Below are 24264 nucleotides of genomic sequence, written 5' to 3'. Positions count from 1 at the left end.
CCAGGAAACTCTCAAATCTCTTGCTCTTGCCGCAAGAGTAATTCTACAAGACGCGTTACCCCGCCACAGTTTGGCAGGTTCCTTTCTTTTTCCGGTTTCACGCAAACACCCGAAACACACACGCCAATGACCATATTTCGTTGTGTCATATTTATGTTTCATCGAGGTGCGTTTATTTTTCCTGTCTTTTTTTTTGCTGATTGCCGATTTTTTGTTTCTTTATCCATTCTTTTTTGGTTTTTTTTCGTTTGGTATTGGTTCTGTTACCTATTTTTCTTTTTTTTTTTTGGAAGATCGCAGGGTGATCCCAGTGATTGGAAGGAGGGTGCCATTTACCTGTTGTTATTAATTTGAATGTTCGAACCCGGGAACGCGTTTCGCGGAAAATAAAAAGGAGCGGAAAGACCACCGAGCTGTGTGCGGTTTGATGATTACAAAATGAATTTCAGCATCATCAAACCGTGGACGAGAGATGGAGGGGGTGAGGGGTGGGGGATGAAGGGAGTACCCTTTCGCTTCGATCGGACCCATTCGATGAATGAATGCCGAATGGATAACAATAATTGGCACCAGAGGAATTGGTGCTTGGTGGAAGCGGGTTATGCCGATTCCGAAACCGACATTATCCTCACCTTTTGAGGCTAAATATGCAATACACACAAGCGCAACCTCGTACCCACATATCGTGAGCGAATTTATGAATGAAAATCCCAACCCAGGTACCAGGCTTTGACTTTGTAGAGATGACATCGCTATGGTCGCGGGTCACAAAAAGGTGGAGGTTCGTCGCTTTAAGTCTTTTGTTTAGAACGCTTTGCGGACACGCTTGGGCTAGTTTCACGCGGATGCGTTTCAATGCGATCGTGTTGTTCGATGCACCATCGCGGGAACATTCTGCAAAATCTTTGCCCACGAAAAACCTCCGACCCGTGCGTGATCCCGCTAAACCCCACTTTTGGTTCCGTCACCTTAAATGGCGGGTGTGTGTGTTCCGCTACCACGTACGATGGGTGTCGAACGGTTTTTCTATTTACGCGGTGACCCATTCCTTTCAGTGTGTAAGGTACTGTTTTTTTGTGTGTTGTTTTAGCCGCTGGCATTACGCTTCGTACGATCGTTATGCAGCATTCAACAACAAAAAAACCGGATCGACTAAAATGACCAACTAACTCGCGTGTGCGCGTGCTCGTGCGCTTTAGATATTTGTCCGTTTTTTTTTTTTTTTGGTCCGCTGTGTTGTGCTGAAGCTTACGGTGGCTTTCCGCACATTCAAAGCATTCTTTTGTTGCACATCTTGGGACCTCGATCGATCGATTTGGTACCGGGGTGGGTACCCTTCCATATAGGTTTGCTTTTATTTATTTTACTGATTTTTTTCTACCGCTTCTCCGTTTGTCGCCCCGTTAGCTGTGTTTTATGTGTAAAATGCATGCGACAATAAAATGGAACCCATTTGCTACTATCATACCGAGAAAGTAAAACAGTGTCACGAGCTTTCCAGCAGGCCGGAATACTTAATAAAAAAATAAAACCGTAACCATAACGTACCGTTGGCATTCCCGAAATGGGCGCTAATCTAATCCAGTTGAACTGGTGCACTATCACCAACGTTAATTAAATTGAAATGTCATCCTCATCGCACGCGTCACCTGCCTGTAGCCGGATGATTCAGCATCATCCACAAAAGTGTTGAAAAGATATTTCACTTTAACGGATTATCTTTTTCTTCGACTTTATGAGCTGCTTTCAATCCACCCAGGCAAAAACTGCCTCAAACTTCTTTTTGATGCTTTGAAAAATATACAACAAAAAATCACGAATCATATTCTACAGCCGAGCTCACGTAATAAGACCGATTCCTTCGTCGTTCACCAGCCACAGCAAAGCGAACGCTCGCTTATCGTGGCAGCGATTTCGCACGACGTTAAAACCCACTTTTAAGACGTCCCGAAAACGGAGGCCTACCGTCTTTTCGGGCACTTAAATTTGACACTTTTCTCTGTCAGCGCGCGCACGTTTGGATGCGCGTGCCTTCCCACCTAACGGGCGGGGAACGCACCTCGAACGTCGAACTCGCAATCGCACGTTAAAATGATACCGATTGTACCGGAGCAAACCAAAACCCAAACGGTACGATAATTAAGTTAAAGCAACCGCACCAGTATAAGGGTACATACAGTCAAACCTGCTTATCGCTTTCGCTCTCCTTCGTCAGGTTAGTAGAGGGATTTGCTTCAAAAAGTACCTTCTTTTTTAAGTTCAAATATTCCTTTAATTGCGACTCCAGTATCAACACGTTTATTTTATCCATTTTCTTAATTAATATCGTTTTATTTTGCCACCGGTTTTCCATCGGCAGTGTGTTGAATTTGCGTACGACCATCCACTGGTCGGTGCATTCAACCTAAACGCACACTTGCACACATTTTATGCATCCAGGGAGACGATCGTTTGCAACTGTGTAGAGCAGAATGACCAAGGGAAATAGGACCGCCGTCACCATATGTAGCTGCATACATTAGCATTAATCGTTTCGAGACAAACAAACATTGCGCTTCCTCGCTTAATTTGGGTAGGTTGCCCGGTTGACCCACAGTGAGCGTAATCTGGAGTAAGTGTAACACTTAAATGTACCTCTTGACACTTTATTTGGGTTACATGTCAAGTGCGTTGCTCGTTGCTGAACATTATATCAAAGCTCATTCGCCTGAAGCAGTAAAAAAATATATTTTCTACACTTTATACAGTAGAGTATTGCTTTGATTGTATAATATTCTTTTAAGAATTTTGGAAGTTCATTGAAGACGTAATATTATTTGATTTTTGATACACAAAATTTATGATCTTGAAAATAGTATTCATAACCGGCTAACATATTTTAAATTTTAAACAATCCATATGTGTGTGTGAGTGGGAAGGTTACCAAATCTGATACTCTAACGTATCAGAAACACGCTACACTAATCCCCGTGAAACTCCACTTCAAAACGATTTGAAGCTTTTTCCATCACCGACTCAACCTCATCTAGCTCGCCTGTTATTTTAACACACATTTTTCTGTCACCTAGACCACCGCCGATCCCTGGTCGGGATCGTACCATAACAGCAAAGCAAACGTACTCGGGCATCGTACGTAGACCGCAGAAGAAGAAGAGTGGTACAGAAATCCACCTCAAGTACGCTCGTACCACTCGAGAGCATCACTCGGGCCCAAAAAAAAAACTTCTTCGCGCGCAACAAGTCGCTTTAGCAATTGTATCGCTTTTACGCCCCACGCGCTATCAAACAGTTTGCCCCTCCGCCCTGTGCCGTTTTTTTTTTTGGGATTGTCTTCCGCTCAACCACCCCAAAAAACCCTCCCCATTGTGCTTCACCTTGACCGACCGGCAAAGAAATTACAACAACAAAACCGAAATCTCTCCAACTAGCCACAATCGCGAACACCGCGAGAACGATAAGTCTTCGATTGGAAGTGTGTATATGTGGGTCACAACCACACCAAGCAATGAAGGTATGACCGGAGAAGACTGATCATCGTCACACCGCGAAAAAAAAAACGCAACACAACAAACCGACCGGCCCGTTTCAAGCGTATGAAGATTCCCACGATGCCCCTCCAGCGCAACGACCCGGCAACGTGTTCAGGTTTGAACACAATTGAGTCAATTTGTCACAGGTGAACGATCGATCAAGTGTGTTTTATCGTACCGCGGCAACATAAGCCCGTGCTCGTGCGCCACATGCGCGACGAGTGAATCGAATCTCGCACGCTCTCGCCCATCTCCCGACTCACCAAACCCGTGCGGGGATCGTGTTAAGTTTTCCAAAATAAAAAAGCCAACAAACCAACAGATACAGCACACGAAACCACACGACCGACGGGAGAGAATTGCTGGCAGGAGAGCGAAAAAAGCTAGAGAGCATCAAGATGCTGTCGGAGAGTCAGATTCCTTCGGCTATTATGTAGCAGCAAAAAGCTCGGACAGCATAAGAGCACGCATGAAGAGAATCTTTCCCTTAAACCGAACACAAGCACGGCCAAAAGCGACGAACCCGACTCGACCCGGGCCAGGAAAATCGCTCCGGGGCTTTGCGGTTGACCCGACGGCCACTAGTTTACATGCGATCTTTCGATCGTACGCATCGGCGTGTTCGGTTTCGCGTGTTTCGCGTGTTTTTGCACCTTTTTTTTCGCCTCCCCTATCTATTTGCACCTGCTTCACAGCAAGACATCGCTTTCCTACCGTGCCGGGGCAAATATTTCGTTAGTGTGTGTTTTTTTTTGTCCCTTAAATTGGTTTTGTTTCGCTCACAATTAGATTTATCATTCAACGATGTTTGGTGTTTTGAAGCATTCACACTATTTTCATTTCACCGGTCGCTCCTTTCTCTCGCGCTAATAAGTGTTATCTTAACTGCTTCCTCTAACCGATCCAGGACGCGATAGTGTAACGCGAATTTGACCGCGGGTTCGTCGCTTGATTTTTGTTCGATACCGAAACAGGCGTTGATGTCTTTCGTACGGTTTTGCTGTTATCGCATGAAATCTTAGTGCCATTTCCGTGTCCGCTTGTGTTTTGCTGGTTAGTTTATTGTGGTGCACAGTTTTGCTCACACACATACACACGCACATATATACGGCCATATTTATGTTTATAGAGAGAACATGCTGTTGCCACCTTGATGCCATGTGTGATGTCCACAGTTCGAAGTGAATTAAATGTGCCTTATTTCGCTAAGGGAAGCTATGAGAACCGGAAGGTTCATTAGAATAGTTCAAACATGTACCGAGTTTTATTGAAACGGTTTGCCATTTAAACTTTTTCCTTTCGCCTTTTTGCGTTCCTTGATGGAGTCGCATGGTGATCGTTAAGTGCGAAGCATAGTGCAAACTGAGTGAACTTTGCAGCTGCATGATGAAGAACAATAACGTACCGCAGCACGCCGAGATCGCCGATCTTGGCCAGCAGCAACAGCATCAGCTTCACCAGCAGCATGACCCGGGTCAGATACAAATCACCGACCTGCGGCACCAGTCTTTGAACGAGATCCTGAAGAATAACATGGAGATCATGAAACCGTCCGGCCACCATCATCACGATCATGATCATCACCACACACTGCACGTCCTCCATCACGGGTACGATGATCACCATTCCGGCTCGGGAATGGACTGCACCGATCTGGTCGGTGCGGCCGGTGACAACAACAATAATCGCCGAAGTGACAGCAACAACAATCATGCCACCGCGACTACCGTCACCACCAGCCACCAGCAGCTTGCCGTCAACCAACGCGCGATCGCTCACGGTGGCAGTCACGCAACGCCAGGCACTACGAACTCCTCCACTGCTGCCGGGACTACCGCCACCACCGGCAACGACTGTGACGATGACCTGAGCAAAAGCCAATTGATTTTGATTGATGATGAGCGCAGTTCCCTGCACGACGATGACGACGTAAGTTCGATGCCGATCAGGCGCGCACATACAGGCGCTTCCTGCCCATTCCTCTGATTTATTCCGTGCACAGCAGTGACGACCTTTTGAACCTGCTCGGTCGTTGTGTTTTTCCCCGGGGGAGGGAGGTTACGAGCGCATTTCGACGTCTTCATCTCAAAGGACGTGTCGGGATGGTAGGCGAGGGGTTCGATTTGCATTTGATTTGATGCAGAGCTATTCGCGAGTGACACGATGGCAGATGGCAACTTAATCTAAAGCGAATCTCTAATCTGTTCAGGGGTGTCAAATTTGTTTCTTTCACCAATTTGTAATAACTCGCCGAGAGGAGCAATGAAAAAATGTTAAAATGAAATTCTTAATAAGCTAATATAAATCCATCAAACTTATAAATAAGTAAATTTTATACTATTTTTTACAATGGCGATCCTAGTTAACGACTTGAACGGTATTCAAGACCTAAACCGTCCGGTGTCATTTTCATGACATTCCAGTCATCACGTCACTGGCTTAAAACAAAATAATTCCTACAGTGTTTTAATTTTCATGCATTTAAATATTCCTTTTGAAGGTTTTTAAATAATAGTCGACTCATCAAGACTACCTTCGACTAGCTTTTTGTAACCTATTCGACGATCTCTGACGTTTGATGTACTAATTCATGTTCATTCGATCTTTTTTTATGACTCCCAAATATCATTTTCTGCTATCCTTTTGCTCTTGCTTCACCGAATCGGTTCATCATCGTTGTCCGCGTTTTTTTGTTTTTGGTTCATACTCTTTCCAACCTACCCTGACGCTTTCGATCGTATGTTTCCAAATTTTCTAATCACCTTTTCCCTCCCGAAACGAAACTCCTTCTCTGCCAGCGGGCGCGCGATCGTCCTTCGTGTTGTTTTGCTTTTTTTTTGCACACACGTTTTAGTTGCTCCCGTTTCTGCTTCCAACCGTCGTCACCCTGTTTATCAGATTCTCGACATTTGTGTAGATCGATCGATTGTCGATGATTTTTAATTTCACCTCCTCCACTCACCAAACAGGGAACGTTCCTTTATACATTTTTCTATCGTTCTTTCTCTCTTCCACAAACACACACGCGCTCTTTGTCTTACTTATTCCAGCAAACCCGATCAGGCGGTATGAAGATCAAGAAAGAGTAGCAAAGCGTATTCGACAAAAAAACTGCTCCCCTAAAATAAAAGAATCTTGCAAGTAATCCGAGCTACGTCAATCATTCAAGATTACTGAATTAATTATTACTCCCTCTTTTTCTCTCTCTTTCTTTCGATTGTTGGTTGTTTGGTCTCGTTCGATTGGTGAGCCCTTTAACCACGATTGCGTCCACTATGTCGATTTCACGCAGCAACTGAACTTCGGGCGTCGGGCGCTTCTTTGGCGATAGGAATTGAAACTATCCCTTTCGGGAAGGAAATCGATCGCTACCCGACTCGATCGACTACGCATTGACCCAATTTTTGATGGAGCATTACAGATTACATTTTTGCTGGCAAAACCCCCTAACAAACAGTCCCCGTGCTCAAGTGCTGCTGCGAAAGGGTAACGAAATTGGGGAATCGTCACGCCACATTCGGCTGTGGCGTTTGTTTTAATTTGTTCGACAACCGAACCGAACTGAACAGCGATTTAATCAAAACATTGCAGTCATCTGTTGTGTGTCGAGTTTATGGTGGTATTAATATATATTACTTTGCGTATATTACTGTATATTGCGTGTATATTACTTTTGCGAGTAGATTCTACACTTTTTGTATCATTTTTATACTGAAAATATTTTTTTATTTTTTTTAATATGGGAAGGAAAGATGTTTTTTCCACAAGCGTCATTAAATTCTTATGTTCTTAAAAAACATAAAAACAAACGCAAAAATAGTTTCATAAATTCTTTTATAAATCACTAAGCAAACGGTACATACCCCAGCATAAAACGTCCACACACGATTTGTACCAAACCGTTAAATAATTTGCTTGAACGCAAAACACATTGCACGATTCAGCCGAATCATGATCGGATCGTGGCGTGTTTCAACGCCTCACGAGACAATCGGTAAAATTGTCTCTACCGTGCAGTACGCTTACACACACCGAACAATTTTTGTTAAACTCGCCTGCCATCATGCATAAATTAATATCCAAACTCGCGTGATTTCGTTTAGAAGAGGAAGCTGAGAACCACGGCAAAGGAGATATGAGAACCACCTGGACTGACTCCTCTCTAAGTGAGGGGTTAACCCGACATGCCAAAACACTTGTTCTTATGTAGTGTCTTTTTGTTCCCTACTTTGCCTGCTTTGCTTTCATCATTCCATTCGATCTTTCTGTTTTGGCAACACTTTTCTTTCCTCAGGTCGTGTGTGTGTGTGATCGTTTCTGCCTTTGATCAGGGGAAGAAAGATCGACTCGTTTCGTGAGGGACAGGAAACGTTCTTTTTTTCGGCCTAACCTCTACCCAAGAGTGGACGAATCTCTTCCGTTTCGGACGGTAGGAAAAGCAAACGGGAAAAAGGGAGGAGAAAGGTTAGCAAAATTATGGATCCCATGATCCAAAAAAAACCGAAAGAAAAAAAAAACAATACAAAGAATAAAACGCGGGCGCAACGATCACGATGAGTGCTTCGAAAGGAGCCGGAATCCTCCAATTTATGTGGCACCCAACATCATGTCACTCGCCACCGCAATTTACCACGACCTATGGTGGCACATTCATGCCTCAAGGGAGATACTCATACACACACACACACTTATGCATTTTTTTTGGGATCTCTTTTGCACTCCTTCCCAGCGGTAATCACCCCGTAGCGCATTAATCGCATCCTACGTAGCGGGAGGCGACATAACATAAACAGTTTTCAGGTAATCTCATTACAACCATTTGGTCGAATTTTGATTTCGACTACGCTCGTTTTTTTTCTCTTCTCCATCCACTTTGCAGTTCCTGTTTGGCTTAGAAAGTGTATGAGCCTACGCGGTGAATGAATGAAACGTTTGCCAAACCCCACAAAAAAACCACAAAACAGTCAAACCCAAAGAAAAGAAAAGTGTCAAGTGTAGGATGTCGGACATAATTTCTGTATTTAAACCACTTTTATCTTAACCTGTTGCACCTTTTTTTTTGAAATGCAGAAAAGCGTAAAGAAATTCTGTTTTGTATTTAAACGCGGGTCAAACGATCAATAATTCCATACCGTTCGTGCTTTATTTAATATTCAATCAATTGTTCACCTGACTTTCACACTCGCTCGGAGTATTTAAAGATCATCATAATTGGAAAATTCTTTACAGAAAAATTGATGTGTAACATATAACTTTAGTTAAATTTTATTAAAATCAAAAGACTTCAACGATAGGAAACGAAAGAGTTGTTGATCATTAAACCAAACAAATAACTAAAGCAGAAATTAAAAGCAAAATCAAAACCAATCTGCGGCTTGCAATCATCGCAATTTCGCTTTAGATCGTTAAGAGATCAAAAGTTCCAGACAAATGTCCCCAAACTTCGCCCGAACGATCAATCTAGCGTGAAATTAGCACAGCTAAGCGACGAACCTGACGAAGGTACGAAAAACATACGTCGCTTACGCGATCACAATCCTTCCGTTAAGCCCTTTATCGCAAGGCGCCGAAAACATCAAACACGGTACAGCAATACCAGCTTGTGCCGAAAAATTGGACGTAATTTTTATTTCCTTCTCATCCCGCAATCCCGCAACAAAAAAAGGGAACGTGAAAATCACTGAACCACCGTTTCGCCCCTTTTTAACCGTTTCCCCTGTGGCTGCTCCATCACCACATTTCATTATCTCGCATACCAACATCAAAGTTCTGGTGACCCAAATTTCAAGTGTCGATTCCGGCGGCTCAATTCTTGCAAAGCCCCGGATTGCCACCGGGAAGGGTTTTGTTTCGCGATCGCGATACCTTTTTTTTTGTTCCTCGTTTGGGATCGTGTTTCCACCTTCCTTCGAACCCCCTAACCGTCCTTTATTTTGTGACTTTAATGATGAGAGTTTTTTGTATCTTTACCATTCCCATCGCATAACCTTCCTTCCCCTACACCTCGACATGCGAATACGCAGGACAAAAGGTTCCGCAAACGTTCGCATACTCTCCCGCGCGCTAGTGATCGGCACAACAGGTTGCTGAATTCCTTTTTTGCTACAAAAATCAGCTGTAAGTGCTAATAAAAATAAAAATAAACACTTGAACTCATTCAAAACACATAACACAGAAGGAAGCAAAAAGAAAAACCCTCCTCAATCGATGGTTCTCATCGGATTCGGTTTTTTGGTGGCCGATGGGAAGCGACCGATCAACGAAAAAAGGAAAGGCACAAAAAACCACGCACACACCAAGAGTGAAAAATAAAACTGTCAAATCATTTCTGCTTTCTGTGGCTGCTTTCCGCGGCGTGCTGAAGCGCTGAACAAAAGTTATGACAGCCAAAACGGAGCGAGAAATTCCTGCCCCGGCATCGGGCAGCATCGCAATCTTTATGCTGATCCTTGCAATGCGATGAAAAATGCACAACCACTTTTGCAGTTGCATGTGCCGCGGTTCCAACAGGGTCAGGTGGGCCAGCTCGTGCCACCGTGGCCATCGTTTGATTGTTCGGGCGCGATACCGCCACCAGTTGGGGCCATTAATTTGTGGTCCCCCCCAAAAAATCGCTGTGCAAATAAAGCGAAATAAACAATAAAAATAATTACAAGTTAATAATAATTTATTAACCTTCGGTGTGGTGTCCTCTGTGTTCTTTTGCCGCAAACCGCTGGAATGCCAGTGCCATAACGGATTCCTCGGTACGGTTTAGCTTCGGGGAAAAGCGTAAAAAAAGAGGAACCAAAACAAAAATCATGACGACAACAAAGATGGTATTCAGCTTCTATACATCATTTAATTGTACAAATGAGAAGGACTAAAAAAACTTCATCAAGAATTCATCTATACCTTCGTTTTCCTGTTTTGGCTTTTCCAATCCGATGTGTCAAGTGGTATAAACAGGGAAGTTACCCTTAGGCTACCCGTGTAAGATTTATGTCAGTGTGTTGCATTTTAAACGATACAGAAGAAATTGATTTAAAGCATTGAAAGAGACACATACATACACGCGAGTGGTTCGGATTTGTCCAATAAACGCTAATTTGTCTTCCGATATGGTACCGCCGAAAGGTGAATTACGTGTGACAAACGCCATGATCCTCTGGTTGCGATTAAACCTCTCTTTTTTATTTAGTACAAGTGAAGATCACTTGTAAAACACATGGAAATGATTGATTTTCCCACGTTATTTCCCTCATCCGACTGATTCTGTTCAATTCGGGTATTTTTAAAAGCATGCAATAAAAGGCAATCATTTCTTTTATCAAAAACGAATAAAACTTTCGTTCGTATAAGGTTGGGTGGAAGAAAAAAAAACACTTGTTTGTGCGAAAAAACCACCACAAGAAACAGGTCAACCACGGCTCGATCAATACTCACCCCTAGAAGGGAAGCGACTGCGATATAAAGCCAAGTAATTGGATGATCATTTATTTTTCCCTCTTCTGTGCGAGTGAAGAGAAGCCAACCATTTGGCGCTACCCGTTTGGATCGGTTTGGAGTTTTATTTATTTCTAGCGAAAGGATTGGCCCTTTGCTGCTTTTTTCGCCTTTTCAAGTCATTAATTATGCTACTTATGACTAGCGCTTGTAACCAATATTCCCCGCGCGACGTTGATGCCTACCGTGTTGAATGGATTCATTTGATAATCTACCAAAAAATTTTGTTGGAAGAAAAATAGCTTACAAGCAGCTCTCAGTACCCATTTTCAAACGAACGACAGATCGCTGCAAGTGACACGAACAATCATGGAACGTGAACGCGATCGCTTTCCGATCGCATAAATCGTTGATCGTTCTGACACAAAAAAAAAAATACCAACGAAAAGGGATTGAAATGCATTCGCCTTGATTGATCTCTCTTCAATAAAGACAGTCGAATGAATATGGGGCAGCGTAAGAGCAAAGAGTGCATTCTTGAAAAGTCCTAAAAACGAACCTCAACCTCAACGCACGCCACACTCACAAAAGGAGGGCTGTTCTTTTGTCCGTGTATCGGGAAAACGGGGGAAAGTGCATGGGTTGGAAAGGTACAGAAAAGGCAGTGGAAGCTATTGGTAGTTGTTGATTGATTAACGTGTAAGCCATTGCTTTATCACACGCGCGTATTAAGCTCGCTGCAAAGCAAAGCGGCGCTTTTTAATCGATAGACTTCGAACGGCAACAAGTGACGAACCTCACCGTACGACGGTTTTATCGTGTGTTGTGTTTTTTTTCGCCTTTTAACCCTTCTCCTGCATAACGAAACTACAAAACGAAACCGATTTTTTCCCCCCGGTTGCGTACGGATAGACCGATTGCTTTGTAAATGAAGTGACCATTTTTCATCGCTGCTCACGAAGATTTCGGCTGCCGTACGAGCACGAATGCACGTGCGATAGACGACTCCCCCCGTAGACGACACACAGCCACCAAAAATAAACAGGGTGAAACCTCACCGAAAATTTGTGTTCATCTCTTCAACTTAATTGCTCGCGATAGTATAGTTTCGATAGTTTCGACAAAAAAAAGCCAACGTTTTGCAGCAACTTTGAACATCGCGTTTTGTTGTACTTTGTTTCGTTTTTTTTCTCTTGTTCCTCGCTTCCTTCAAACTGTTTTGTTTTCCTTTAATTGGTGTACAACATACTCGCTCGCGCACGAGACACCCGAAAATCGAACCAACCAAAAAAAAAAAAAATCGATGATTTAAATTGATCTCAAACTGCTTCCTTTACATCGATCCCGTGTGTCGGTGAATGGTTCATCACCCAATGCCTTCGTTTGGAGTTAAAATTTAAACCACTGTACACTGAGACAGTAGAGAGAGAAAAAGACGAGTGCGGTAAGGAGAACGCGAAGAACAAGGGACGACAAGGGCAAGCCAAACAAAATGTAGCGTTAGGTAAGGCGCTTTTTTAATTGCTGACCACCTCGCGGAGGGTTTCGAATGATTCGGAGCGTTTTAGACTCGTGCGCAACGCAGCACACGAACCTCCCTATAAAGAGTTTTGGGCCGTTTGCGCGGTGGTGTAGAGTTTATAGAGCAAAGTTTCCGATTCGCCTTTAATCATCGCCAATCATGAAACGTTAAACTATCATTCCGAAAAAAAAACATTTGCAGCATACAGCGGCGTCAGCGCATAATTATAGCCATTAACCCGAAACCGAAACCGTTTGTAGGCCCGGTTGTTTCTACGTTCGCTTACACGCTTTTTATTGCGTGCTTTTTTTTTTCTCCGTTGAGCGGGTGTGCTTTCTTGAAACTATTAATTTCATCACAATCACCCCTTCGTACAACGGCGACTGAAAACAAGACAACAGAAAACAACGGTGCGATAGATATTAGTTTTAATCGATTGGAATTGTTTAATGTCGACTCTCGTTGTATGTGATGTGATTAGGGTTAGAGATGTTTTGTTTCTTTTCCTTTTCGTTTCATTTGTTCTTGTTTTTGCTTTTCTACATAACCATTCGCGTGTGATAGTCTTCTATCTAATTAACATGTGCGGTTTGATTCGGCTTTGAATCTGTTTTATTTTTTTTTCTAATCCTAAAAACAACTCTCATTATTTTGATCGCCAATTTAGCTGTCATGTTAGAGGTAAGAAATCGAAGTTTTCCTTTTACCTAGGAGAAATTCCATTTTGTTAAAAAGGACCTTATTTGTAGCACGCAACATTGCAAAATGGAATTTTATATCTTTGCATGTCTATTAACATAATTTCTCCTTACAATATTATTGCCAAAAGCATAAGTTTAAATAAGTTTAAATTGTTTTTTTTTCTATAAAAATGCGTTTTATCCTACCATTTACAGTTGATTTTGTATCCATTTTCCTAATGTAATCGAGAGACCGGATATTGTTGCCAAATTTCATTGCTAATGAGAAAACAGCCAAACATACGAATCGTTGCAATTTCCTAATTCAATTCAACCATGTCCTGCTAAAACCCGCCCTTTCCCACCGTCTACAAAAAAGGGAAGGCTTTTCCCCTCACAAAAATTCTCCTTCAAGTTCACGCTCTCACCATCGCATCATACCTTGCGTCTATATGTACCTTATGCGTGCTTTAAAACCGCCCGTTTTTTAAGAAGCAAAAAATACGAGCAAATGTTTGGGATTTAACACTGCTCACTTCCCTTTTCGATCATGGCGTCAGGCCGTCTGCTACCGATTTGTCTGTGTTTGTGTGAACAAGAGTGAGAAAGGTCCGTTCTGTTTTTTTTCATCCTGCCTTATTCCATTCTTGATGATTTCCTAACATCAAATACGTACTATATTTAGTTTTGTGTCGCTCTGTTGCTTTAAATTACACCCAAGCTCACCCCGAAGTAGGACCTTTTATACGAAACAGCAACCAGTAAAAATCCTGCCACAGAACAAAAAAACCGGCTTCATCGGTAGGGTTCTTTACCGAGTAGAACCCCTTCAGCTGTCGGTCGGCTGATGCCTTGGGGGCAAACAGTTTCTATATTTTTTCTGCTCTATTCTTCTGTGTACTCACTGACGATAGAACCCCCATTCAGGAAAACACACTCAGCGCTCGGTGGGTTCTCGGAGACTATTGGGCACAAAATCACACGGCCACGGAAGGGATGCTTCTGTTTGCACAGTGCGGGCAGCGGATTGTTCAAGCATAACTGAAACATATTGCTAATTGTCTGCAAAAAGGGGAAAAAGCGTAACCGTTTCGCCCGGTAAGGGGTTTTTGCATTAGCTTTGGCTACTTTAAATGGAATCTTTCGCTCTCTCTTTCTCTCTCTCTCTCTCTTTATTTTTTTTTTTCATTTTATTGCTTTTCATCAAATCAACGAATAAAGCGAATATCGTTGCGTATGCGTCATAAAGTATTGTCGAATAGTTTAGGCGTAACGTCTCACATTAACGGGATGATTCGCTGCTCGTTTTTGATGACGACGAAGACCCTTCATAGACAAAAACGTACATGACGCACACGATCAAACAAATTGCACCTAATGAAGCGCACCGAAGCTCGCAAAGCGTTCGCCTGCAGATTTTGCTTCAGGTACCGAAGCTTATCCGGATAGTGGAATCCTATCGGTAAGATTAGCAATTATTTCGCACACCAAATCCCAAACCGCATTCCACATTATGCGCGGGTCTCGCGGGAGATTACCGTTTAGAAGAACATTAATCATCGAAACCCGTGCGCGCGCGCACATACTGCGGCCCGCCCGTCAACCGGAGGCACAACAAGAAAAAAAAGCACTCCCGTCGGCAAGCACATCGTTAGGAACACGTTCGCCGATGGAATGCCTTGTCCTCGTCAGCCGCCTGATGATGGTCCCGGGTTCACGATCGTACGAAATGACACAAAACTTTTATCAGCCAGCAGTCGCCGTTTGTGGACCTTAGCTTAAACCGAAGCAGGTCACACACCGATCGGTCACGATCGATTCGGTCGCGTAAATCGCGTTTCGGGTTTTTGGGGGTTTGGATTTTGCCGACCTGCCCGAATAAATGAGTTCGCATTCCGGGCTTTATTTTTAATGCGAAGACATACCGTTCGATACACTGATGACTGTCCACTGCCGGCTGCGGTTGAAACATTCCAATCATTAGTGACCTTTTTTTTTTTGGAGAGGGTTTTTGCAGATCATCCTGAGAAGCGTACGGCATTAATGGTTTCTTTCTCTTACTAGATAAAGGTCACGTGTATGATTTTTAGGAGTAATATTGAATTCTTCAGATGTATAAATTGCCTTCTTATGTACGTTATAATTACAATTAAAATTTAAAAATACAGGCGTCCCCCGAGTTACGACTGTATTTGGGACCGCAAAAAGAGCCCAAAGCAAGTCGTAAGTCGAAATCGTCGTACGTCGTGAATACATCGTTTATAACCATACGTCGAAAGCTTTATTCAAATATTTTAGAGGAAAAAATGATCTAAAAATCGTTTTGCATAGTATATTAATAAATCTTTCCAATTTTTATTCAATATTTCCTTCAAATATTTAGAGAGAATGTATAAGTTTATTCCAACATTTTAATTTTTCTATTCAGTGAAGACTGAAAATTAAAAAAATTGACAATTTCAGCAAAATAACAACTGTCAACTGTGAACATCAAAATCGTCGTATCTGCGAATCGTCGTATCTCGAGGGGGTCGTAACTCGGGGAACGCCTGTATAAGTAACATCGCTGAATCTTCATTTATCGTAGAGAAAATTATTTCTTCTTGGCAAGCCATAACCATACAAAAATATTAATTTAAATATACATACTTGAAGTGCAAGAACAATTAATTTCCATATTTTAAATATAAACTTCGGGTTCGTCGCTTTCATTCCATCGCAGCACCTACAGCACCGTCCCAGCAGATTCTGGCGAGGGTTTTATTTTCGATTCGCACACTAGATAGACCATAGAACCAGAAAAGGTCGGGCAGAGTGTAACGGAAGAAAAAGTTTAGATATAGCCAACGTTATAACCGTGCACTTTTACAGACCCGCAGCCATGTTCGCGACGCCCCGACGCAAAACTTCAAATAAACTTCACATGATTACGGTACGACCATTTCTTACGTGCCTGCCCGATATCGGGACGGTGGATATCGGCACACTATCGGCTTAACCTCGTTCCATCCACTTCGACTTATATTTGTTGAAACGGAGGGAACGGCCGACGAAGCAGTGAAACATCTTTCCCTTCGCCGGTCAGTTCGCGATCGGGTGCTATAAAAGTGCAGTCCAGGCCACAGGCCGAATCTGGACCGGAAACCGCGACAACCTGTGAGCTTTCGGGAACGGGGGGGGATTTTTGGGGCGAGGTTTTCCCCCCTCGACTGGTGGAAAATAAAACCCCGTAACCGGACCGTGCTGTGAGCGAGAGGTGGCGCGTGTGCGCACAACATTTATTGGTACCATCGCATCGCAGACCCCGAACGGAAGGTGCGGCGACATCGGTGCGAACTGTACGCTTCGCAATCGTCTCGAACGGGGTGTGTGTGTGTTTGAATGGTTTTGGGGTGGTGGTTGAAATTAATAAATTATTTCGCTTTTTTATATACGAATAGGGCGCCCCTTCCTCTTGAGATTATTCGTAAGCTCATTCACAACCAGGTGCTACTATGCACTCACACATCCGCACCGACCCGTCCAACTATGAATGGGAATCTTCGATCGCGAGCGTTCGAATTTGCTGTCACGGACGAAGCGCACAGAAATGATCGGAAACAGCTTCCCAGAATGTTTCGAAGACCGTCTTCGGTTGGGACAGTTTCGCTTGCTTCACATTCACCACCATTCGGTTGGTCCTTCGTATCGCGTCTGGTCTGGTTTGTCTGTGAGATTTACCTTAAAAAACCCTCCCAAACCGTTGCGACCAACCGGACAAACTCTTCGCATGCAAATGAACCACCGATTGGGAGGAACCACCGCTGCTGGCCACCGGATATCCGATAGCTATTTTTCATGACATTTTTCAGTCGCCGGTTCCTCTCTGCACACCATCGTTCGTTTCCCCTTTCGGGTGTTTCTGCTTCGTACGGTGAACGCCCAGCTCCTCACATCACTGGAACTTATCAAAAAACACTCGATACACCATCACCATCAAGGCACACCATGGCTCCATCTAAATTGCCCCACAAAACAAAACGCTAATCGATCGAGGAAAGGGGTTAGTTTTGACAGAAAAGTGTTCAAACGGGATATTTTTTCTTTATGCTTTACTTTTATTTTATTTATATCAAACTCTATCCCGTCTTCGTCGACGGGATTCCGTCTAAAAGGGAATCGAACGTTATCGATACGTTGCTGCTAGCTGATCCTTCTTCCGCTCCGATCCGCGCGCCGCTTGGCGAGCGAATGAGCGAAACATGGTGCTGGAAACATGGAAAACAAAAATCGCTGTCAATTAATAAATTAATTGGTCACACATTAACATTCGCTGGGAACGCACCGACCTGTGTCGTGGATCATTTTAAAACTTCCAAACCCGATCCGGAAGCCGTTTCGTGCGGGATCGTGCGTAAGAATGCGGTGGGAAACCCGCGACCCCCGGTACGATATATTTTGTCATCATTTCAGCATCGGTTTTACGGTTGGGCTTTAGCTTTCGGTTACTGGGCACCGTAACCTGAGTCATCTGAATGAGGTGTTGTTGCTTCTTTTAACCCGGGGAAGCATGAGTGTTTTTTTAGAAATGGATAACAGTCCTTGCTTCTGTATTTCTAGTAGAGATGAGAATAACAACCTCTTTTTAGTGAATCAACTCAGAGTGAATGAGTCGTTATTAGGAGTCAGCTCGTTTAACGACTTCGGAGTCATAAAAAACCCGTCATAAATCTCCTAAGGCTACAACAGCCTTAGCTTTTTTTTGAGTAATTTAACAAAATTTTAAAAATTGATTTATTTTAATGCGAATTTGTTGCAAAAAGTTTCTTTTCTCTTAAATAGTGCTTTAAAATAAAAAAAGAATAAAAAATCAGAAAAAAAAAATTTAAAAACTTTTCAACTCGAAAATTTCATAAGGCTTACCCCTTACGATTTTTTTGGGAAATTTTGCAAAAAAATTTAAATTGTTTTATTTTAATGCCAATGGGTTGCAATGAGTTTCTTTTTACTCTAATAATGCTTGAAATAAAAAAAAGAGTGAAAAATTATGAAAAAATCAAAAAATTCAACAAAAAAATGACAATTTTCCTCATTTTTGCACCAACTTTTGTCTATAACTCGGTCGGTATCCAACGGATCGCCACACTTTAACCTGTGGTCGATAGATGGCACCAATGGCTACATTTTCTTCTTGGACAGCCATGCCCTCAGATGTCTGTGCCAGAAGTTATTCGAGGAACCAAGTTCCATACCCTGTTTGAGAAAATGTAAAATTTTCCTCATTTTTGCACCAAGTTTTGCCTATAACTCGGTCGGTATCCAACGGATCCCCAATCTTTAACTTGTGGTCGATAGATGGCTCCAATGGCTACATTTTCTTCTTGGACGGCCATGCCCTCAGATGTCTGTGCCAGAAGTTATTCGAGGAACCAAGTTCCATACCCTGTTTGAAAAAATGTAAAATTTTCCTCATTTTTCACCAATGTAGCAAAATTTATAAATGTGATATATTTTAATGGGAATTTGTTGCAATAAGTTTCTTTTCACTCAAATAATGCTTTAAATTAAAAAAAGAATAAAAAATGTAAAAAAAAATTTTTAAAAATTTTCAACTCGAAAATTTCATAAGGGGTACCCCTTGCAATTTTTTTGAGAAATTTTGCAAAAAAATTTAAATTGATTTATTTTAATGCCAGTTGGTTGCAATGAGTTTCTTTTCACTCAAGTAATGCTTTACATAAAAAAAAGAATCAAAAATTATAAAAAATCGAAAAATTTGAAAATTTCATATAATTATTGTATGATTATAAAAAATGGGTCTTAATTTGTATTGTTTGTTGAAGGATTAAAGAATTCAACTAGCAAAGTCGAAACCATCTCTGGACTATTTTCCCAATCAACTAGAATGAGAAATAGGGAAATAAATCCGGAGTCTTCTCAAATTTTTAGATCTTGATCCAGAGGTAATCGATTCTGCACAATCTTTCTTGAGCCAGTGTTTGAGGTATTGAAGATTTTGAATTTACTCCCAACACATACCACAATGATATTGATATATGAAATATTTTAAATAACCCATGATGAAGGGACTTTCTTCTCCCTTCCCTACACCTCGTCTAAGCTGAGATCTCGCAAACGACTGTACCAGTGTGGTAGCTCAGCAATATCTTCTCTCCCCTAAACCTTGTCACTGAACTGCCACCTGGAAGCGTTGAAATTAATTACACATCCTAATGCTTCACTGGCGATTTTTCAATCACCACCGGGTGCTACAAAAATCCGTCAAATCTGGCGCTCCAACGCGCCAACGGTTCCAAATCGACAGACACGGATCGACCAAACGTATTGCCGAACGGTTCGGTTCGAAAACTCATCCTCGGGCGTACACTGAGCTGCACGAGGTGACCGCCACTAGCGTGTTCGGGTTCGGTCAATCCCGAACAGTTTGACCTAGCATTTCATCTCCTTTTGCGTGTTGCCACGTCGGGACAGAAACGCAGAAGAAATGATTAATGACAGTACTGTATTAAACATGATTTATATTCAAATCTGGAAATGAACTTCGGTTGTGATTTGGTTGTTTCGGTGGAATTGAGGCGAGGAGAGGCTGGCTCGTCACCACGTACACGAAACACACATTTTTAAACTGCTGCTCGATCGCATTATCTTTGCTCATGTCACCATTCGCCCGGACCCAACCGGCCTTAGCGATGACTGGTGATGGTGATGATGATGATGCGAGCATATTTTTTTCTCTTTACCTACGGAGGCGCGACTGCACGCGTGTCTAGCCACCGCGGCGAACTATGTTTCAATTTATTTCACTTTGTACCGGGTTGAGTTTTTCATTTCTCCCTCCCGGCCTGGCTCAGATGGAGCGAGTGCTAGTGCTTGGTCGTACAAATAAATTGGTCGATCAAATGCCACCAAAACGGCAAAAGAAGTCATCATCGGTGGCGACGATGTGCCTTTTTTTAATATTTGTTTCGTTGGAAAGCCTGATTTGAAGGTAGTCCGAGAACAGGCCGGACCTCTTCTTCTGCATGCCAATCGTGGGTAGGACTCCTGGGTAGGTTGTGAGATGGGATAAATTTTTCATTTTATGTTTCGCTTTTTTTTGGTTAAGTTTGCTCTCGATTCGATTCGATCAATCTGCTGCTGATGATGATGCGGCCGGTTAGTTCCCAGTCTAATCGTTCGTTTTATTTTTTCCCCTCTCTCTCTCTCTCTCGCTCTTGCTGAAGAGAAAGAGCTCTAGATGGATTCTTCAACTCGACACGAATGATCAAATTAAGTTATTATCCTCTACAAACGAGATTGTTAATGCGTTTTTTGATCGTATGTTCGATGGGAGCAACAGGTCGAACAACAGTTTCTGTTTGTTGTTTTCGGCTGCAAGGCGCGAGTGATGATGTGAACGACCACTTTTCACGTTCAAACACATTTTGTTGACACGCCCAATACTCCGGGCAGGACATTACCAGGCGTGTGCCAGGATAACTGCCACAGGTGGAAACGGTTGATTGTGGAACACCGCTGGCAGTTCATTTGCCAAGCGCGTCAATAAACCTAATTCCCTTCGGGGGATAATACACTTGTCCACCCAGCATTTTCTAACGGTTTTCAGGGAGGGAAGCTTCTCTGGCCGCCAGTTTGTGGCAGTGTAGTGTGACATTTAAGCTTTTGGTAGCCTTTTTGTGATGTTAGTTGCTCCCGCTGCTTATCGTTGCAAAGCCATTTTAAACTTCTATGTTGTGCTGCTCCGGCGGAAATTAATTGTTTCACACGGCTCGCTACCTTTGCAGGCCACAGACCACTTGCTTTTCCGAAGCCGAAATAGTGCCTTTAACGCTATTAACATAAACATGTTCGCTATGTTACGCGGATGCGTCCTTTGCGCCGTTCACCACCGTCCAAAAAACCCGGTCCTGCTGGTGGCTGGTGGTGCGATTCCGATTGACTGAAGAAGCCACCCCAGCGCTTAATTATCAAAACCTGCGTTTTCGAAGTCGGTCCAATCACGCGAAGGAAGCATAAACAATCGACCGACCCGAGCGTGCCACTGGGTGGCCACAATGTTACTGTTACTTTTGTTTTGTTTTTTTGTGATCTTGTGCTTTCTTGTTATTCCACGGTGAAATTTACGAGTGGGAAAAATCGATTGCACCACCAAACAAACCAAAAAAACAAAAATAAACCTGCGATTTGGAAGCTTTTGGAGAGGAAAATTTATGTACGAGGTCTTTCATCTAAAAATGAAGATTTATTTGGCACCAACTCATTTAGCCTTCCTTAGATGGTTGGCTGCTTGCAAATAAAAGACGCTTCGAGGTGAAAATCGGCATACGGCATTGGTAACTTTTTTTGCAAACGTTACGTTTTACTATTGACCTACGATATTTTAACGGCAAGCTTCTATCGAACGAAGCCCTTTAATCAGATTTTTCAAAATTCATTTCATTCCCATACTCACGCCAGTATTCAATTTCATCGCCCCAGTTATAAACGGGTCTCCAAATTATGACTAATGTCTGGGGCGCAGGAAAAGCAAAAGATGCGCAGATGGTTTCGGATTCGCGCCTCCTTAAAACAGCCATCCGGGTGAATTGATTTTACAATTAATTTTAATCATAACATGCTATTTCCCGTTCCTGATAGCGCTTTTTTTTGGGGGGCAGAGTAACGATTGTTTGGTTGAGGTTTAATTTGAAATCCAAAAAAAGGGCCCAAGCTGAGACAAAGTTTTCGCATATTTGCTGGGATAGTCAAGCTGTTCTCACGGTTTGCTGGAGAAATAAATTAAAAGTTATTAATTGTTTGTACGATATGGATTTATTGGATTGGTTTTTTGTTTAACTTTATTTATTTAAAAAGAAAATTAGTTTCTTTGTGATCGCTACGACGTCCAGTATTATATTTGAAATCCTTGTTTTGTGACAGATAATCAGCACCATGAGCATTTGACAGATAATATCACTTTGACAGATAGTATCACTTTGACAGATAGTATTACTTTGACAGATAGTATCACTTTGACAGATAGTATCACTTTGACAGATAGTATCTGTCATTTCATACTGACAGATGGAGAGTGCCGCAATAACTCACGTCAAAACATTGTATTTTTTCGAATTGAATTCAATTTTATACAAAAAAAACTAAGTTGTCAAGCTTTAAAATCTCCATATCTTCGAATCCGCATGTATCGGATAGCTTATACATCGAAGAGCAGTTGCCAAATAAAAAAATATGTGCTATAATTTATCTTTCAACCAGTATTCCACCTTATCTCCCATTTTTTTGGTGAATTTCAAAACGATCGTTAAGTTATCATAATGTTTCGCTAAATTGCACCCTCTTAGCTACTCTTTCAAAAGCTCGTTTAAGCTTCACAAACACCTGCCGCGTTGGGCTACAAATTTTATCGTCAAATAACCCAAACGGTTTGTTCGTCCTGAACATCTGATCGCACTTCAAATAAACCATCAATTCCAACCCACACACCAAGCGGGCCCACACCAATTATTGCGCCCCGACTCTGTTCCATCAACGCTTCGTTCAACTTTATCTATGACAATTTATCGATCGTTTTGTCTGCATAATATGCTTAGCTGATTTTGTTTTATGCTCGATAGAAGTACGAACCCAAAACCGAAGGTGAAGTGATGCTAAAACGGAGCGCTCAAAACAATGATGAAAATTAATGTTTACGTTCGCTTTCGTCTGGTCGCTGTGAGTGACCTCACCGCGGTGGGAGTCACATCTCCTTAAAATCGACTCGTGAAAGCTTTTTTCTACTTACACCTCCACTATCGGGAAGACCCATATAACATCGGTTTTCGAATGTTTTTCGGTGGTTAGGTTTTCTTGTCTGCCAGGAAGATCCATATGATGGACGGGTTTTGGCGTGTATTCAGTTCAAAACCAACAGATCGGATCTTACTTTTTTTATTGAGAGGGAATTCAATCCTACCAAACATTCTCCAGCCAACAGAAAAAAAGCGAGAGATCCACTGATAGTGAACTCATTCCCGTGTGTAGCTTCCATTTCACTTCATTCCGATTCCGATACGATCTGCCCCCTCACGATCGGTCACATTTTTCACCCGTTTAGAGAAAAAAGGGATGGAAATGGGATGCAAGGGAAATTTATTGGTCATCATCCACCCGCGAAACCGTTGAGCCTGGAAGTCGTGTGTCTTCTGAAACAGCTTCCGAAATACAGGCTACAATAGTAGAGAGCAATAACCAAAAAAAATAAACCAAAAACCCCTTCAACGGTCGGCACACATTCCAGCGACGGTTGAAACATCTCAACGCTCTTATCTTGCAAACCGCTTACGGGGTGAGTGTGTAAAATTGTCTTTCAAATTACAGTCCAATCTTCGTCCGTCCGTGGAGTACCAGGAGTGGGTTGTAAAAACTACTACAAAAGCCTTTTTATTGAACAGTAATCCATCATTTTAATGGCTTCCTTCGACCGGCGAGGGGGAGAGACCCATCGATCGTCCGGGCGCATGTGATAGATCCTGCCAAATTTGAATGGGTGTGAGAATGGGGCAAGCGAATGTTGTTGATGATGAAACTTACACCAACACGATCCCCTCAAAGTTCCGCAACGTTTTTCTTTTTTTTTCGTTGAAACTAATCGGCTTTGAATGGTTCCAATGCGGGAAGGCAAATCGATCGCTTATCGTCGATCTAAATAGTCCTGCCGGCGGTGTATCCTTCCCGTCGCGTGACGGTGAATTTTACAATACCTTACACCCGGGCTCAGGTTTTTAGGGCCATTTTTCACCTTACCAAAAAGGCATAAACCATGCTCTGGAAACACATGGACATCAAGCCACCACAAGAGCAGAGTACGAAAATAGCAAAACATCGCCATTCAACGCGACAGAGGACATCATTGTCGACATTTTCGTACCTTGCTCTTATCGTCTACCTGTATGTCGTCCGGCTGTCGCTTCCCCAAGACAAGAAGGACATTATTCATTGCCAAAGGATTCAAGCGCATCCTGACTGGTACGGGTGGGTTTTTGCACAACCCACTGCTTCCGCCCACACCATATGTTTGGAAGTCCGGAAATGGCTTTCGGGTGCGAAGACGAGAAGACATCGTACACAG

At 42.6% G+C, this 24264-nt stretch overlaps 1 protein-coding gene across 6 annotated transcripts in view; it reads left to right on the top strand.

The window, feature by feature from the left end:
• The window catches only part of LOC125767406 (transcription factor AP-2-epsilon), a 114434-nt gene that overhangs the window by 70096 nt on the left and 20074 nt on the right, over positions 1-24264 (top strand). The gene's annotated exons all lie outside the window — the stretch shown is intronic.

Source organism: Anopheles funestus, chromosome 3RL (assembly GCF_943734845.2).
Source record: "Anopheles funestus chromosome 3RL, idAnoFuneDA-416_04, whole genome shotgun sequence".
Taxonomy (NCBI): Eukaryota; Metazoa; Arthropoda; class Insecta; order Diptera; family Culicidae; genus Anopheles; species Anopheles funestus.
Note: the sequence above shows the minus strand (reverse complement) of the source record. Positions and strands in the feature narration are given on the sequence as shown.